The sequence below is a fragment of the Otolemur garnettii genome, unplaced genomic scaffold (genome assembly GCF_000181295.1).
Source record: "Otolemur garnettii isolate 467f Iridium unplaced genomic scaffold, OtoGar3 scaffold00008, whole genome shotgun sequence".
Lineage (NCBI taxonomy): Eukaryota > Metazoa > Chordata > Mammalia > Primates > Galagidae > Otolemur > Otolemur garnettii.
The window spans coordinates 31248724-31267645 of record NW_003852403.1 but is presented as its reverse complement, the minus strand read 5'-3'; the positions used below and the strand labels follow the sequence as shown (position 1 = coordinate 31267645).

The 18922-nt window shown below is 37.7% G+C and overlaps 1 protein-coding gene across 2 annotated transcripts in view; it reads left to right on the top strand.

Annotated features, from left to right (window-relative positions):
- The window catches only part of PRKG1 (protein kinase, cGMP-dependent, type I), a 1243017-nt gene that overhangs the window by 1074869 nt on the left and 149226 nt on the right, over positions 1-18922 (top strand). The gene's annotated exons all lie outside the window — the stretch shown is intronic.

Here is an 18922-nt window from a genome sequence, read left to right as displayed (position 1 = left end):
AAAAAAAAAAAAAAAGAAACTTTTTCTTCCTCATTTGTCAATAGTACTATTAATATACTTTCTTTGCTGCCATGCTAATTTCTTTCTTTGGTATTTATATTTAATGACTGTTCACTAATTTATACTCATAATACTGGGTGTTTCTCATTCATCTCTCACCTCTGATTTTCATAACCCCTGGACAGGCAGTCCTCGGGTTACGACGGAGATTGTTCTATAGATTTGTTCTTAAGTTGAATTTGTATGTAGGTTAAAACAGGTAAATTTACTCATTACCTATAATAGCCCCTATTCATAAGTGTGAGTTCTATGTCTGTTGGATGTCTGTAGCTTAGGGACGTAACTGTAACAGCTCTCTTTTATAAGTGAGAATTATATGTAAGTCAGATGTTTAAAACTCAGCCCAGCCGGTATTATTCCATTTTATATATTTTCTTTGTGTCACCACTGTTCATATATTTAAGCATGAAAACCTGAATAAAATACATTACATGTTTATTACTATTCTGATCTTCTCAGGTTCCCAGAACAAAGTACCATAGACTAGGTGGCTTAAAAACAGAAATTTATTTTTTCCCAGTTCTGGTGGCTGAAATTCTGAGATCGAGTTGCCAGCATGACCAGTTTTGATAAGGTTTCTCTTACTGGCTTACAGATGGCCACCTTTCTGTGTGCTCACAGGGCAAGTGAACGGTAGAGGATCACTCTGGGGCACAAATTGCATCATGAGGGTCCCGGTTTCATGATCTCAACTAATCCTAAATGCTTCCCAAAGGCCCCATCACCTGATATGGGGGTGACACAATTCAGTCAATAGCAATTATATTTGACTTGGAGTATGTTCTTGTAGAGTTCAAACTCCTTGGGTCCATTTCATGCTTTTCCCATTATCTAAAACTGCTGACTTTGGCCACTTGATTCTGCTGGCACAACTGGTTCTGTCATTCGCAATCTTTAAGCCCATGGCAGGCCCTACACTGTATGTAGCTTCCCCCAGAGCATCCTGTTTCACTTGGCTCCACAGCCACACAGCCCTCCTTGCTGCTTCTTAAACATACCAAGTATTCTGACCTTTGGGCTTTGCCTCTACTATTTCCTCTGCCTGGAATATTCTTCCCCCATATATCTACTTAACTAAATTCTTCATTTTCTTAAAGTTTTGGTTCAAATCTCACCCTCTCAAAAAGACCTACTCCAACATGGTATTTAATCCTACTCCCTGTTCCCACATACCTAATCCCCTTATTTCCAGTCCCTTTATTCTGTTCTTTGTTTCCATAGTATTTATCATCTTTTGGGAGATTATACAATTTACTTATTTAATATTATCCCCCTCCCTAAGCACCAAACACATGCAAACTAGAATGGAAGCAACTTGGGGCATGAAGACAAGTCTCTTTGTTGCCTTTGTTTATTGGCAGATCCAAAATTTTTATAACTATGTCTAAAAGCCACTTAATAAATAGGCTTTAAAAGCATAAATGAACACCTGTTATAAATTCAGCATTAAGGCAGTTACTAGGTGCAGAAATGAAATCTACAGCCCTGTCATCCCAAGGAGCTTTCAGCCTGGAAGGGAAGACCAGCAGGCAAATGGGATCTGTTGGTTGCAGATCATCTATAGTACGCTGGAGACACAATGTGCAGAACCCAAGGAAGATACAGCCCTCATGTTGCTCAAGATTTAATCAGTAATCAAATGTACTACACTTTCTGACTAGTGATAGGTTAGCATTACTATGCGAAGTGTTGTGGGACCATGGCTATGATGGGTTGGTGTGGTCAGAGAGGAGCTCCCGGGGCAGGCAGACCTTGGAGGTGAGCAGACTGTGAGGCAGGCTGGTAAGCGAGGAGTCTGGGGAAGAGCGTTCCAGAAGGAGGGAATGGCGTCTGTGCTTAGAGGTGGCTGTGGGGTCTTTGTGTCCGTCCCCAACTCGGTGCCTTACTTCTCTTGTCACTGCTACCTTCTGTACCATCTGGCACTGCATCTGCAGTGAGAACTCCTCCTCAAACACAGGTCCCAGACTGTGGACTCTGGATGTGTTTTTACAATCCACCTTGTGTTTAAAAGATTAAAAACAAAATTAAAAAGTCTAGGCACTTTTAATATAAACATGTCTGGCTTTTCTTTAAAATCTGATGAATGGCCAGCGCTGGCCCTCAGGCTCACATGGCTACAGCCTGCGCGTGGGGAACATACTGTCCCACTTGCCCTGTGGCCAGCCTTGCTCAACCCTGGCAGGTTTCTGGGTTTGTGACCTTCCGACTGCAACTGGGCACCACCTTCCCCCTGCGGTAGGAGTGCCTTCTGCTTTGTTGCCTTTCTGCCTTTCCCAAGCCCATTTCAATGTCCCCACTGTGAAAGGGCAGTAAAGAGAGTTGGGTTCTGACTTCAACACTAGCTCCTTCCTTTCAGTAGACTGCTGTCAGCACAGGTTTTCCACCTCAGGACTCCCTCAGGCTTTGCATTAACTGTCTGAATCTTGGGCTCCCAGGCAGTCCCTGGGTTAATAATTAGATAGGTTCTTTCTTTTTTTTTTTTTTTTGAAGACAGAGTCTTACTATGGTGCCCTTGGTAGACTGCTGTGGTGTTACTTAAGCGATTCTCTTCCCTCAGCCTCCCCAAAAGCTGGGACTACAGGTGCCCACCACAACACCTGGCCATTTTTGTTGCAGTTGTCATTGTTGTTTAGCTAGCCTGGGCTGGGTTCCAACCAGCCACCGTTGGTGTATGTTGCTGGTGCCGTAACCACTGCACTACGGGAGCCAAGGCAAACAGGTAAATTTGCCTCACTCATACCTGTAATAGCCTCAGTTTGCAAGTGCAAGTCATATGTCAGTTGGCTGTTAGCAACTCCCAGACTGCATGTATTATAAGTTTATGTTATTATTCCTCTTATTAACTTGCATATAATGACTGCTTAGTCTGGGTTGGGTACAGATTTAAGGGCTTAATATGCATTGTCTCAGTTATTTCTTGCAACTTTGGAGTAAATCTTAATGTCCACATTCCATATATCAGGAAGTTAAGGATCAGAGTGATTAAGTAAAATTATACAAAATTATGCAGCTGGAAAGAAGGAATTTTAATTTTAATTTGGCTTATATAATATAGGTGCATGTATACCTTTCATTCTAGGCAGGACATAGGCCCTTTTTCCCGTGCCTAATTAGCGACTAGTTGGTAACCCCTCTTTGGCTTTTAAAGCACATTGCTGGCAATACCTTATTTCATAAGTTTGTTTGAAGGAAAAGAGGTAAGAATGATTTGTAATGGGTGTTTGTCATTTCAGTTCTATATAGCGGTTGTCGATAATTTGATTAGTAACTATTTAGTAGTAGATATGGATTCTTTTGCATTCATTTATTAACTTGATGTCTCTTAAATGAAATTGCTATGTGGATGTTTGTTTTAAAGATTTAATGATTCTGTAGCAGTCTTTATAAGACAGCCAAAATTTAATCTAGCCAACGCTATGATATCTTATCAGTTCAGCATTTTTTTGTTTTCCTTTTCTACTTTGATCTTATACTTTATTCATGATATTTAATTAGATTCCACTCAGCTCATTAAGTCTTTTACAAACTAATTGATTGTCCAATAAGAGAGCTTTGTTTTCTGGCTCAGCACCCATAGCACAGTGATTATGGCACCGGCCACATGCACGGAAGCTGGCCGGTTCAAACCCGGCTCGCACCACTAAACAACAATGACAACTACAACACAACAACAACAAAATAAAATAGCTTGGTGTTCTGGCAGGTGACTATAGTCCCAGCTACTCGGGAGGCTGAGGTAAGAGAAGAGGAGGCTTAAACCCAAGAGTTTGAGGTTGCTGTGAGCTGTGATGCCACAGCATTCTACTGAGGATAACGTAGTGAGACTGTCTCAAAAAAAGGAAGAGCTTTGTTTTCTTATCAATTCTTTGATATCTTCACAAGATTAGGTATCATTTGCGCAGTAATGCTAATTATTTTATGAATGGAACAGGAATTTTCATATATATAATATATCAATATAGACTGCTAATGGATTTATAAAAAGCAAGAAGTAATTTGAAGGTGCTCTGAATCATTATTGCTAATTTCTGGATTCTTAGTCATTATAAGGCATAATGTCTGGTGCCTTGGGGTACAAAAATAGAAATGATAAGCCATATAATTCTCTATTAAAGTAATTTGCCCTTGTTTTTATTTGTAGAGACATAAATTATATCACTATATAAAACATTATCATATAGAATGTCAAAATGGAATACATACATATTGTTCTAATAAGAAAAATTAGTTCAGAAAAAATTACATCCATTTGCATCATTAAAAGGAAGAAAAATCTACAGTAAATTCATTCAGCATGTACTCAAAAATGCGTGTTTAATAACTGAGGCAATTATCATTTCTAAGACATGAAGATATTTCAAATGCATTTAAATATAGTAATTTACATTTCACAAAAATAATACATATTGATAGCCTTTTGTTTCTTATAAAGCCAGCTTCTACAATCCCCTCTAATGATATTAATTTTTCATGAATCCCGGGGACACATTTCTATCACTTACTATAGAAGGGGTGATGAGTATTCAGCCATTTTTAGGGAGCCATAACTAATTTACAGCAATAATCTTAACAGGGTTTCTTTTACATTCCACTAACATTTATTAAGCACCTTTGAGATACCAACAAGGGCAGTGGAAGTTTCAGGTTTGAGTCTCACCCCAGGATTATGGTCTACCAATGAATTAGTGAGCAGCAGAGCTTGCTGCCACTGGGGTATTCTCAGCCTTCTCGCAGCACAGTGAACTCATATAAAGAGATTGCACAGGAATCCCCTTTGGTGTGATGCCAAGGAAGGGCTTGCCGGTGCACTTGAGCAGCTTGTTTTATTGTAATGCTCCTGTCACTACCTCTAGGGAATGGTTATTCCAAGTCCAGAACCAGTGAAAGAGGAGTTTGGATTATTTCTTCAGTAGCACTGATGAACTACCTGGCATTAGAAACATGCCCTCTTGACCCTGCACTGGTGAACAACATGCCTTTGTTACATGCCTGGGTTGATTTAATGCATAGTTTGTACAGCGAAACTGTTTTTCTGCAAAGTTAGCTGAACTTTGGGACCACAGCTGAGGATTGAACGCTATGGATGGCTTTGCTACTGATCCGACTTCATCTAAGATGAGCCCAGACCGAGTGGATTCTAACTGTAAACTCTGGCAAAACCATGCAAGAAGTCTTCCCTTTCCCCATGAGGAAATAGAAACATCAAGTGGCAAGAAACTATACAATTTTCATGAAATCATGGCCAAATTGAGACATTTTTCTACGATGAATTATCAAAATTATTTTGTTAGTTTCATATAATCTATGGTGTTGACATTTGTGGATCACCTTTGCTTCACTTTATTTTTTCCAACCTTTTATTTATGTCAGCTTTATTACTAGCTGGGATCTTAACAAATATGAGAAAGATCAAATTTCTTTCATAAGAAATGTAGCTCAAAGGAAATTACATTTTTAATGCTAAACTCAGGTCTTTTTCATTCTTGGTTTCTGCTTTGTTCCCCAGAACATATTCATTAGAAGTTGTCCTAATAACTTGTACTAAAGTTTCTGTAGCCAAGGCAATTTGATAGACATATGCAAGCCATCTCACGGCATTGGGATGTTCACGTAGATATCATTTATATTGGTGAGTATGTCTCTTGAGCTTGTTTTAATTTTCAGAATATCAGCATATATATCTGCATTTTAAAAATACTTTTGAAAAAAGATAACAATATCCAAGAAGATTTATTTTTCCGTTGAATTTCTGCCTTAATTTGAGAATAAAATGCAGCTTTCAAAAGGTACCGATTTATCTCTTACTCTGCTGATACCTCAAAGACAGGTGTCCTACTTATATTTCATTGACCCTGTATTTTCTGGCCTCATTTTAAGGGACCTGAATTTGACATAATTTCACATGAACTACATAATATATTTTATGAGCTCTATTTAGTCCGTGTTACATACTTGGACCTCTGTAAAGGTAAGGCATCAGAATGGCATTTCTCTACACGTCTATTGCTTGGGGCTATCCTTGAACTCTCACACATACTACATGAATTTATATAAACACAGAGGAAGCAGAAATTCAGTTTTCCAGGAATTCAGGAATTAATAACAGTAGTAATAGAGTAATCAACACTTAATAAGTTTTTACCAGGCCAATCACTTTCCTATATAATAGATATATATTGACTCAGTTAGTTTTCAGAACAACCCTATGAGATAGGCAGCTATTTCATCAGTAAGACAGCCAACACCTAGAGACATGAAGATATTTTGGCTGAGATCACCTAGGCACTGGCTTCCAAAGCTGAATTACAGTGACAGTTTGTCTTCATTTCCTATTGCTGCTGTAATGAATTACCAAATACTTAACTGCTTAAAACAACCCAAATTGATTATCTTCCATTTCTGGCAGACAGAGTCCCAAATGGGTCACACTAGTCTAAAACTGAGATGTTGGCAGGGCTGCATTCCTTTCTGGAATTCTAGGTGAGAATCTATTTACAGTTTCTCAAAACTTCCAGTACTATTCCATTCATAGCCCCCTTCAGTCTTCAAAGCTGGCAATGGCCTGTGGAGTCCTCCTCACATTACAACCCTCTAACATTCTCTCTGTTGTCTCCTTCTTCCACCTGTAAGGACTCGTGATTTCACTGAGTCTACGTTGATAAGCCAGGATAATCTCTATATGGTCAGTGGATCCCAAACCTTAGCTCTGTCTGCAACTCTATTGTTCTGTGCAAATGTAGTCAGGTTTGTAATTAGGATTGCCCTTATCTATAAAGCTGCTAACCCACAAGGCTTAAAAGAATAAGATGAATTCCAGCTGCCAGTCCTCTGGTTGTACAACAATAAGGCCTGAACAACCAGGAGCATTTTTCTGGTTTGGTTCCATTGATGCTTTGTCTCTGAAGTTAGGAAGTACATTGCTGGTAAGGGTTACCTTTTCAAGTTCTTTTGGTATTGGATAATGTCCCTAGCCACTCAGAATCCCATGACTTCAAAACCATGGGTGTTAAAGCAGTCTCATTGCTCTCAAACACAGTAGCTCTAATTCAGCCTTGAAATTGGGAGCTCATAAAGACCAATAAGGATCATTAGAGATGGTACGCCATGGAAAGAATTCTCAATGCTGTGCAAAAGAATCTCAATAGAGGAAATATCATGAATGCCTGGAAGGGTTGTACCAAAGAAAATAATAGCACCGTTGTTATAAAAAAATCCATGGAAGCCCCAAAGGAGAAATTCTGTCCACATGTGGTACATTACTTCACAGGATTTATAATAACAGCAATCAAGAAAATCACAAAAGAGATTGTGGATATGGCAAGAAAGATGGGGGCTGAAAGGTTTCATGATAGGATCTGGAAAAATTCAAGAGCTAAAAGCACTACACTGGAAGTTAACAGAAGATGACCTGATAGAGATTAAGTGCTTTCCAACCAGTGCCAGAAGCTGAGGAAGAACATGTAGATGAAACAGTACTAGAAAAAAAAAATTAGCATTTAGACAATCTGGCTCTTTCTTTTATGACATGGACCCACCTATGATACAGGCCCTGAAACTGAAGCAATAGCTGGAAGAAGGATTGGACCTTCTAGAAACATTCTTAGAGAAAAATCAGACAGAAATTACAACATCTGTAAAACTACATGGAATGTGCCTGCCTCTCGTGCCTCACTTTCCACCCTCTCCACCTCTTCTGCCTCTGCCATCCCCAAGACTGCATGAAAGGCCAACCCATCCTCATCCTTCTCCTTCTCAACTGACTTAATGTAAAATTGATGAGTATGAAAAGCTTTACAATGATCCACCTTCCCTTAATAATATATTTTCCCTTCCTTATGATTTTATTAATAATATTATTCTTTTCACTAGCTTATTTTATTGCCAGAATATGGCATTTAATACATACAACATATATGGTATGTGTTAGTTGATTGTTCATGTTCTTAGTAAAGCATCCAGTCAATAGTAGGCTATCAGTAGTTAAGTTTGGAGAAGTCAAAAATCATAATGTATTAACAACCACACAGGGAGGTGGTGCCTCATGTCATCACTGTTCAAGGATCCACTGTTTATATATGTCATCTAAGAAAAATTATAGTAATTGTACTTTATTTATTTATTTCTTTAATTTCTATTTTTTATTTTTGAGACAGAATCTCAAGCTGTAACCCTGGATAGAGTGCTGTGGTGTCATAGCTCACAGTAACCTCAAACTCTTGGACTTAAGTGATTCTCTTGCCTCAGTCTCCCAAGTAGCTGGGACTACAGGCACCTGCCACATCATCTGGCTATATTTTGGTTATAGTTGTCAATTGTTGTTTGGTGGGCCTGGGCTGAATTTGAACTCACCAGCTCCGGTGCATATAGCTGGTGCCCTAGCCACTTGAGCTACAGGTGCTGTGTCTTTAGTTATTTTAATTAAGGAAGATTCAATAAGTTCAAAAGCCTCATTTTTTTTACTTTATTATGTAAATAAAATGGAAATATATAAATAGGATTTATATATCCTTTTAATTATTTCTCAGAATTAAGAAAAAAGTATTAGAAACATAAAATTAAAATTCACCCTTAATTCTGTGACCAAATGAACTATCTTTTGTCATAACTTTATAATGTATGTATGACTATCTGTATATTAGTCAATAAATTATTTTAGCTTAGAATTAATCAAATTCTAACTCAAATTTAAAAATTAAGCTTAAATCTTGATGTTTTAGCTGTCCTACCTGACCAAATGATTGCTGTGTTTTTGTATTTGTTTTTAGCATATACATATATATTACATATACACATATATACACATAAAGACTGAAAGAGAGACAAACAAAAAATAACGTATTTTAAGAAAGGAAAAACTGTATTAAAATTGTAATACTCAATATATACCAATAACATTTTTTATCTTGTTTATTGTATCCTGTGTCTCTTGTAATTGCAGAAGTGAAACTTGACTTGAGTATTACAAATTTAATACAGTTTTTGTTTCTTTCCTTTTGTCACCCTTTATTTATCTACATGGAAACATTTTGATCAGCTAAATTTTTTTTAGCAACCAGATGGATTTCAATAGAACAATAGAAAAATGCATTTCTTGGAAGGGCCACCTTAATGATAACATTTTAATTGTTACACATTATATTATGAGTTATAAAGGAATCATTTGGGTCCTTTAAAAGTGATGTAACCTTATTTTGTACTAAACATCAAAATATGGTATCCAGATTAGTACACATCCATTACCTTTCAATAATACTTATTGAAGTTGTTCTGGGAAAAAAAAATCACTCTGGAGGGTAGAAAATGTCATTAAGAAGATCATTTCTGCTGAGACTTTTGACTATTTGATATAATTTCATTAATTTTCGGTCATGGCATGGAAGAATATCTCGAAAGGGGTTACATATATGGGGTAAAGAGATGGATTAAAATACTCACTAATATATGGGTGTTTTATTTAACACTGAAATCCTAAAAGATTTCTTCCTTTAAGACTTAGTTCAAGAATTTAAGACATATTTTCTATTTCTTTGTGAATTAAAATAGATCACTATGTTAATTACTCCCTTAATTTATGCTTCCCTGTTAGAGGTACATAATCTGATAAAACAAGGGCATATCAACATTTTTTGCAATTTAACTGTTCTACCTCCCCTTTTGTGAATTTTTAGATTTTCAGAATTCAGCCACAAATGGATAATATTTTTCTTTACTTTTGTGGCAGAATATGGAGTAATGCATGTATTTTTAATTTTATTTGGCTAGAGGTTAAATTCACTTTTCATTTGAATTATAGATTTTTTTTAATCAGACAATAAAAAATTAGTTGTTCTCTGCTGTGGACAGCTAGCAGAGGCCCTGCAGATGCTGTTTTAAGAATCAGTGAAAAGAAAGCTTTTCTCATTCATATTTTCCTAATCTTTAAAAAGGAAGAATTCATCAAATTTATATACAAGGTAAATGGCTACTTTACTGTGTAGAAAAATGAAGAGCAACCATTTTTCCTCATTTCCAATTGTAAGAAACACACATCTGAGTCTAAATTGTGTCCAGTTCTAAAAGCAGAAATTACCAGGTCTGTAAAAATACGGTCTGTGGTAGCAAATGAAAATCTTGTAATAGAGACATAAGGATAGCCATTTCCCGGTCAATATAATGATCAGAATAAGCTGTTACATAGGAATTGAAATATTCCCTCAGCTTCCTCAAGTCAACGTAAATCAATGGAAAGGTTACCTCAAGAATTTTCTTTTGACAAAGCAGTACATTTCAGATAAAGACCTAAAGTATGGGGACAGAATGTAGTCTTTTTCTGCTGAATTTTAATTGCTAAGCAACAGTTGAGAAGCCAGATTTATAATAAAATCTAAACGGTTAATTTAAATATTTTAAATTCTCAAGTGAGTTTGAGATTCAGAGGAATGACCTTTTATAAAGCCGACTGAATGGTGAAGGTTCATTGGGGACTCTTCCTCCAACCTTCACGATGTCTCAAAGTACTTAAGTTATGAACAAGATGATTTCATGTTTCTTCTGAAATAATCTCTGTAAATAATCACTTGAACTTTTAGAATGTTACACTTTGTCTCCTGTCTCAATGCCCTACAGAGACTATCTGGAAAATATTGGAAAGATCTTAAAAGGAACAACTGCTTACCTAGCAAGATGGCAACGTTTCGGAACATTCTTATAATTTCATAGATTTTCATCACTAAAGTGTCATTCTACAATATTATGCTTGAGTATTATTTTTCAGGCCCCAAATTCTGCTGCTTGCTGCTTTAATAGCAATTTGGAGACCACAAATAAGATGGAAAATATGATTTGATTTGTGAAATCGAGTAGATCCGTCATAATCACCCAAGCTGTGCCAACATGGTGAAATGCATCATGAAATAACTGAATTTACAGAATGTGATATGGATCTAGTTGTTGGCACATGACTGATTTCCAGTGATTATTTCAGAACATTTTATTTTTTTTTCCAAATTACACACATATCTACATATAGTGGAAAATGTTTACTGTATATTATTCTTATTTTACAAAGAAATATGAAAGCTCAGAGAGGTGAAATGACAGCCTGACACCTCAGAAAGAGTATGGAAAGGTACACAAATGTCTACTTCAGTTTTTCTGGTCCCACATATGTCTTACTCCTGTTTCATCCTCTGTCTTTATATTCTTGAAGAAGATTTAAGATGTTGCAATATCCATTAGCACAATGAAATTATACCAAGGAAGTTATAGATGCGCCAGCAGTGATGGCTTTTTATCTGCACGAGAATTAATGAAATAACCTCGTGAGATGCTCCTTAGGGCATGCATGTTTTTGCAGGGATCTCTGTCTGACCTCCTGTAATGTGTACCAGGATGACAGGCCAGCACTTCTCTCCTTGTTCCATCTTGTCAAAGATGCCTAGGTGTGACTTGCTTAGGTATTAGTCCAAATATCACTGCCTGAGTGTATCATATTTTTTGGACACATATATATGTCTATTGTTTCTCTTTCAGTGTACTATGAATATTGGAGGAAAAGAACAGCTAACGTATTTTCCTCCTGAAATTGCTTACTAAATTGTTCTAAGTTCAAATCCTGGCAGTGGTCCCCTGTACAGATGACAAATTATTATTATTAAAAGTTGCCTTTTAAAATTTGACAAAATCCATGTAAGTACTTTTCTTCATCTTAGATAGCTACTATAATGATACTGACAGTGTCTCAAGTAGAATTTTGTAATAATTTAGAAGAAAAAGAATAATTTTTAGTATGTGATAACAACCTTATATTCAGACCATCACAGGTCTCTGAGGGGAAGTGGTTAGGAAGACAATCAAGAACATTAGTTAGAAACGTAGTGGGACGGTTCTACTCATGTCTCTTGCCCATTGATATATGGGACTGTTGGCTTTTTTCATGTCAATTAATTTGAGTTCTCTGTAAATCCTACTTATCAAGCTTTCATCTGATTCAAAATATGCAAATATCCTTTCCCATTGTGTAGGTTGTCTATTTGCTTTGGTTGCTGTCTCCTTAGCTATACAGAAGCTCTTCAGTTCAATTAAGTCCCATTTGTTTATTTTTGTTCTTGCAATTGCCATGGAAGTCTTCCTCATAAAGTCTTTCCCCATGCTGATATCTTTAAGTGTTTTTTCCATGCTTTCTTTGTGGACTTTTATTGTTTCATGCCTTAAATTTAGGTTTTTTACCTCATTATTAGAGAAATGCAAGTCAAAACTACCTTGAGATATCACCTAATTCCAGTGAGACTGGCCCACATCACAAAGTCTCAAAGCTGACATGGATGTGGAGAGAAGGGAACACTTTTACACTGCTGGTGAGACTGCAAACTAATACAACCATTTTAGAAGGAAGTATGGAGAATCCTCAAAGAACTCAAACTAGATCTCCCATTTGATCCTGCAATCCCATTACTGGGCATCTACCCAGAAGAAAAAAATCCTTTTACCATAAAGACACTTGCACTAGACTGTTTATTACAGCTCAATTTATGATCGCCAAAATGTGAAAACAGTCTAAATGCCCACCAACCCAGGAATGGATTAACAAGCTGTGCGTATGTATAGCATGGAATACTATTCAGCCATCAAAAAGATGGACACTTTACATCTTTTGTATTAACCTGGATGGAAGTGGAACACATTATTCTTAGTAAAGCATCACAAGAATGGAGAAGCAATAATCTCATGTACTCAATTCTGATATGAGGACAATTAATGACCTAGTACATGGTGGGGGTTGGGGAAGGGAAGAGCAGACAGAGAGAAGGAGGGAGTGAGGTGGGGTGGTCATGGTGTGTGATACACCTTTTGGGGGGTAGGATACAATTATAAGAGGGAATTTATTTAACAAATGCAATCACTGTAACTGGTTTTTTGTACCCTCAATGAATCCCCAACAATTAAAACAAAAAACAAAAAGAATTAGAAGATTCTTGGGACCAGATTCTTTTCTCTTCTTCTTTGTCTATTTATTTATTTAGAGAGAGTCTCACTGTTCTCCTAGGTAGAGTACTGTGGTGCTCCTAGCAATCTTCAACTCCTGGGTTCAAGTGGTTCTCCTACCCCACCTTCCAGAGTAGCTGAGAGTACAGATGCCTGCCACCACACTGGCTAATTTTTCTACTTTTTTCAGCCTTTAGAAGATCTGATTCCATGACTGAGATGGGGTCTTTTTTTTGGTTAGGCTGATTTCAAACTCCTGAACTTAAGTGACCCTCTTGCCCAGAATGCTAGGATTATAGGTTTCAGCCATCACACTTATCTGGGACCAAATTATTTTCTAAAATATAAAATTTGTATACTGTGTTTTTTCTGTTATGTTCCATCATTTTTCTAATAGTGATAACAGAATTTCTTTTCTTCAGTAGGTCCTTGGTCTCTGAGATTCGAAGAATGAACCAAGACCACAGATCAGTAGTAACATAGGATTTATTATACAGAAAATAATACAGAAAAAACACCAGAGCTCCTGGCAGAGGGAAATGGCAGAGCCCTTGGCAGTTGAAAAACCTAAGTCCTTTGTCTAGGGGTATACATAGTTGCGTGGTTCTTTGTAGTTACATATGGCCAGGACTTGGTAATAAATGAATGGATACAGTCCTTTCTGCTGGGGCAAGGTGAATGACGGCATTAATGAATGGATATTGTCCCCTGGGCTCAGGGCAAGGTGTATGAGCCATTCTCTTCATGAAATTGCCCAGGCCTTGGAAATGGGGGGAGGGTCCCTGTTCATCCCTGAGGGGGAGAACCCTATATCATCCTTAGACCTGTGAAATGCTCCCAGGGGAGTAGCTCAGCTGGAGGAGAGCTCTCTAGGTTCAAACGTGGTTCTGGGCTGTGCTGTGGTGTCCTTCAACTACGTAGGGACCAGCGGGCTTCTGCCATGCTTGCCTCTTTCTGCTGCACTTGGCTCTATAGCCCTGGCCTCTGGGCATCCCTCTGTGCCAACACCCTGGGCACTGTGAGCAGAAGATGAGGCAGGTCCTCCTGGGCTGCCTGGTGCCACCTGAGCCAGGGCACCACCTGCCCTGTATCAATAGGACATGTGCAGCTTCTTGTAATGCTTCTATTAAGCTAAGCAAAGGTGTGCTATTAGCTCTTTTTCCAAGTTTACTTTCTTGGCTAGAAAGGTACAAGGTTGACCTCTCTTGTCTGGTTGAGGAAAGAAAATTAACAAAAACATACTATTTATTGAGATATAAAATGTCTTATCCCCCCCAAAGACGTTATGTGTTATTAATAGCAACAACAATAATACCGTTTCCCAATATAGGTCACATACAGCAGTGCCAAAGAGCTTGGCTTGGCTTTGGAGTGTGGTTTCTTTTCCTTCTTGCCCCTCTCCTGCATTCTGCTACTTTTTCCCTCTCAGTGCCTGAGCTGTGAACCTTCTTGGCATTGTAAAGTGATCCTAAGAGCGCAAAGATCAGGGTCACGTTGCACTGTGTGTTTATTGGTAACGTGGCCCTAAACCTTTAGAAGATCTGATTCCATGACTGAGAATGCCTACAGAGTAGAGCTCTGTTCTTGTATTCTGTTGACAGTCTGCCCATTTCACACTTGTGTTTTTGTTTTGTATTGTTTTTAGAAAGCTAGAGGGAAGAAGGAAGATTGATACCCTATGGAAAACAGACTAAGACACTGAGTCAAAGGGAGATGGTATAGGGGAGATAGGAACAGAGCATAAGACCAGCACCAAAATCTGTTCTGGGAGGTTCATTTTGGCCTTCAATACTGAGCCATTGAACGAGGCTTCTCACCAAACAGTGCAATGAGAGAAGTGTTGGGCTGTATGCAACAGATGATGCTTAAAAGATAAACAGACCAATTGCTCAATAGATTACCCACATTGCTGGCACAACCCTTCAGCCCTAAACCCATCATTGCTACCATATTACTACTTTGTGTGACCAATTACAAGCAGAACTGCATGTTCCAGGGATAGGTAGGATTGTCATCCTCTTACGAAAGGTGCATTACCTAACACAGGAAGGTGCCCAGAAAGAGGCGCTCTTCACTGGGCTGGGAAAGTATCTAAGCATGGCCAAGAAATATTCCCTCATGGCAGCAAGTGCTAGAATTGCCCCAGAGGTCTATATTTAGATTATGACATTGACTCTTTACCTGCAATGTACACATCAGAAATAACCTTTCACAGGCAAGTCAATTCAGGCTCAGCAAGATCAAGTAATTTAAACATCTGTGTGACTAAAAGAGTCCAGAACCGTATATGCTGGATCCATTGCCCACACTCTTTCCATCTCACAATATTAGCACTGCAGATGGAAGGAGAAATAAGTGGTAGGGAAAGTATTTGGAAGATGCCATTTCAGATACATCTTTTAATTAAACAATCTATATGGCACATACTAGATGCACAGAAGGGTCAGCTGTTATACACGTCCTCACACGTTATTTTAACATTTTTGCCCCCTTGGCAATGGAACGACAGCCTTTATTGTCACTTGTAATCAGGATTATAGGAGTTGTAACTAACACAAGTTAGTATTCATCGTGATTTACTCTTCTTAAAATCTTTTAGCAAAGATGGTAATTATTAGTGTTTTAACAATCTATTGCTTTTAAACTAACAGATAATTTAAATGTAATTCACGAAGTCAGCATCTGACAGACATACAATCTTGGTTCTGTGTGTCAATTAGAATGCCTTAATCCCATCTAATTTTAGGCTTTCTCTAGATATAAATAGTTTGTTCTTGGGCATCAAGGTGAAATGCCTCCATGCCAGAAAGTTTCCTGGAGGCACTTTGTGCAGTGCTATTTGAGAGCTTGTATCTTGTGTTAAGTAGTCTGGACTTCTCTCTAGATACTTCTGTGAACTGGCTCCTGCCCTCTTGTCTGACCTGGTATCTCATGACCCCTGCTTCTTACTTTAGTGCTCCAAACACAGAGAAGTGTTTATAGTTTCTCCATTGGTTCTCAACTCTCCGCTTCCCCGCACAGATCTTTTCTGCTTAAAATGTCTGACCACCTCCCAGCCGACTCCAGCCTGCTCCACTCCTTACCTTACCTGGCTAACTCTTTAGTATTTTTTAAGGCTCAGTAAAACTACATGTTCTTGCAGAAAGGCTGCGCCAAAAGTATTTCCCAACAAGACAGCACCAGCAGCTCTCCTCTGTGTTCTGGGCATATCATCGCACAGCTAAATTTAGTTGAATTGTATTTTATTATAATTAGTCTTTTCTCCTGCCCGATGCCTAGAGATCACATGGATGAGAAAACAAGACTATAAGTACTAAAAGAAAAAAAGGCAATCCACGGCAGGGTATAGTAGGGATTATATTTCAACATATTTGGTGATGATGGTCTATATTATTAATATTGCTGTAGGGTTTTATTTTTAGTTGTTTGTTTTGCTTTGTTTGTGGTTGTTGGTGGCTTTGGGGGAGCATCCTTGATGGAAATTTCTGCTGAGGCAGACTATTTACCTCCTTAATAAAGACTCTATACATCTTAGAAGATAATTCTTTGGGTCTCTTTTTATCATCTCCTGAACTTCTAAGTAAACTTCCCACATCTTGCTTCTCCTCATATACTACTTTAGGCTACCAGATGGATCACCTTATAACTGTATGCCCTCATATATGTTGTCTGCATGCCCTCCAACAAAGAATTAAAATGTCCAAATGCCTCAGTTTCGTTGTCTTTGCCTTTTACAACTTAGCCCAAGGCCACCTTCCTGTGTGTCCCATTTGCCCTCAATACAACTTAGTTCAGGCAAAGGCTTTGCGCATGCTCCCCCTATGATTTAGAGCACTCTTCCTTCTACAACTACAAACAAATTGGATCAGTATTTCAAGAGCTGGGAAATTTCTCCTTTTTTACGTAGCCGTTTCTACTTGAACACAGTTTCTTTTCTTTCCAGATTCCTTCATATATACTTAGGTTGTGGAATATATAACTCCCCCCTTTGTATTGTAATTATTTTGGTGCTTCTTCCATAAACTCCTGGAGTTTCAGTCTTCCCCAAATGAAAGGTAAATGTAAGCATCTGCATCATATGTGTAATAGTTTTTCCCTTGATGGTAAGTAACAGTGTCCAACTTATCCTAGTATGAGTCATAACGGACCATATTGGGTGGGTAATGGGGTATCTTACAGACCCAAGATTCAGATGATTCTTTGAACCTCTCCAAACTTATGAGTACCAATAAATCCATTCAAACAAGTGAAATTGGCCCCACATTGCTTCCTCCTATCCTGTTTTTACCTCACCCAGAGATTTTATGTAGGCTTAACAATGTGTTGAAACAATCTGCTGAATTTTTTTCCCTTTTTTTAATATCCTGAATTTTAAAAAATATTTGTATAGTCAATATATAGCCATTTCAAATTTCTTTTGTCCCAGCCCTGCTAACTTTATTTCTCTCTCCTCCTCTGATTGGTCTCAGGGCTTCAGTCAGTATGAATTATTTGCTGTTCCCTATACACAATACCGTCTTTGCCTATTTCACAGACTGTTCCTGGTGACACGGCCATCTCCCTTTCTCTGTTGACAAATTCTCCATGCACATGAGCTCTGAACTGGGGCATCCCCTTTTCCTGTGCCTTTCACTGATCCACCATCAACCCATTCCCATTTCACAGTCAGGGCTGTGATGTTCCTGTTTGATTTTGTGTTAACTTTTTTAACACCTTTAAAATACTCTGATCACACTGCATTTGTGACTGTTAGAAACTTTTACTGAACTGTAAACTCTTAGAGACCCCTAAGGACTTTGCCCTCTACCCCTAATGTACATACGCCCCATACCTTGCATTGTCTGGCTCAGGGCCTATCTTTAGAAACTTTATTTAGGGTTGCCTGAGAAAATGCAGGAACCCCAGTTAAATTTGAATTTCAGAAGTTAAAAAACTTCAGAAAATTAAATTTAGAAAATTAAATTAAATTAAATTTGAATTTCAGAAAAAAAACTTCAGAAAATTAAATTTAGCAGAATTTATTTGAACAAAGGAATGATTTGTGAATTAGGCAGCAGCACCCTGCACAGTAAAGGTTGAGAGAGCTGCACCCAGCCATGTGGACAGGTAGTATTTATAGACAGAAAATAGAAGTGACATACAGAAATAGCTTTGCCTTATTTGAACATGTCTTGGCAGTTTGCAGCCTGAGATTGGCTGAAAGCTTCACTGTTATGATTGGCTGAGACTCGGTTAGTTGCTTATAAGATTTTACTCTTTAGTCAGGTATAATTTTTTTACATAGTAAGTGAAGTTACAGTTCACCATCTGTGACAATAGCTTTAGATCAAATTTAATTTAACACACATAAGTAATGAATACTTTTTTTATTCTATTATTACATGAGACATATTAAAAAATTACTCAGTACCTAAAATTCAAATTAAATTGGGTGTCCTGTATTTTTATTTGCTAATGGTGGCCCTACTTTATTTCATGAATGGATGAATGAGTGAATGTCATTCATTTCTGCATCACAGAAGAAAATGATTTTCATTAACTTTTGCAGGTTTCAAACTAGAGGTTAGGCTATAGTAGAAAATTTCAACAATTTTCCCTAAAATCCTTGTGCTTTGAGAGTATGTTTTTATATTAACAACAAAGGTATGTACTCACTAGGAAGAGTTGACTTAATCCCTGAGAAATTTTCCAGATTGATAAAAGAGGCATGATGGTTCTATTGGTTTATCAGTAGGCAAACAAAAATGAATAAAATCTGTTGGTGTTGGACATGTTGTAATAATAATGAAATGACACAAATAATGTATGATATTTATTGAATGCTTCAGTGTGTCAGACAGTGCACTAGGCTGTTTTATTCTTTCTTTCTTTCTTTCTTTTTTTTTTTTTTTTTTTTTTT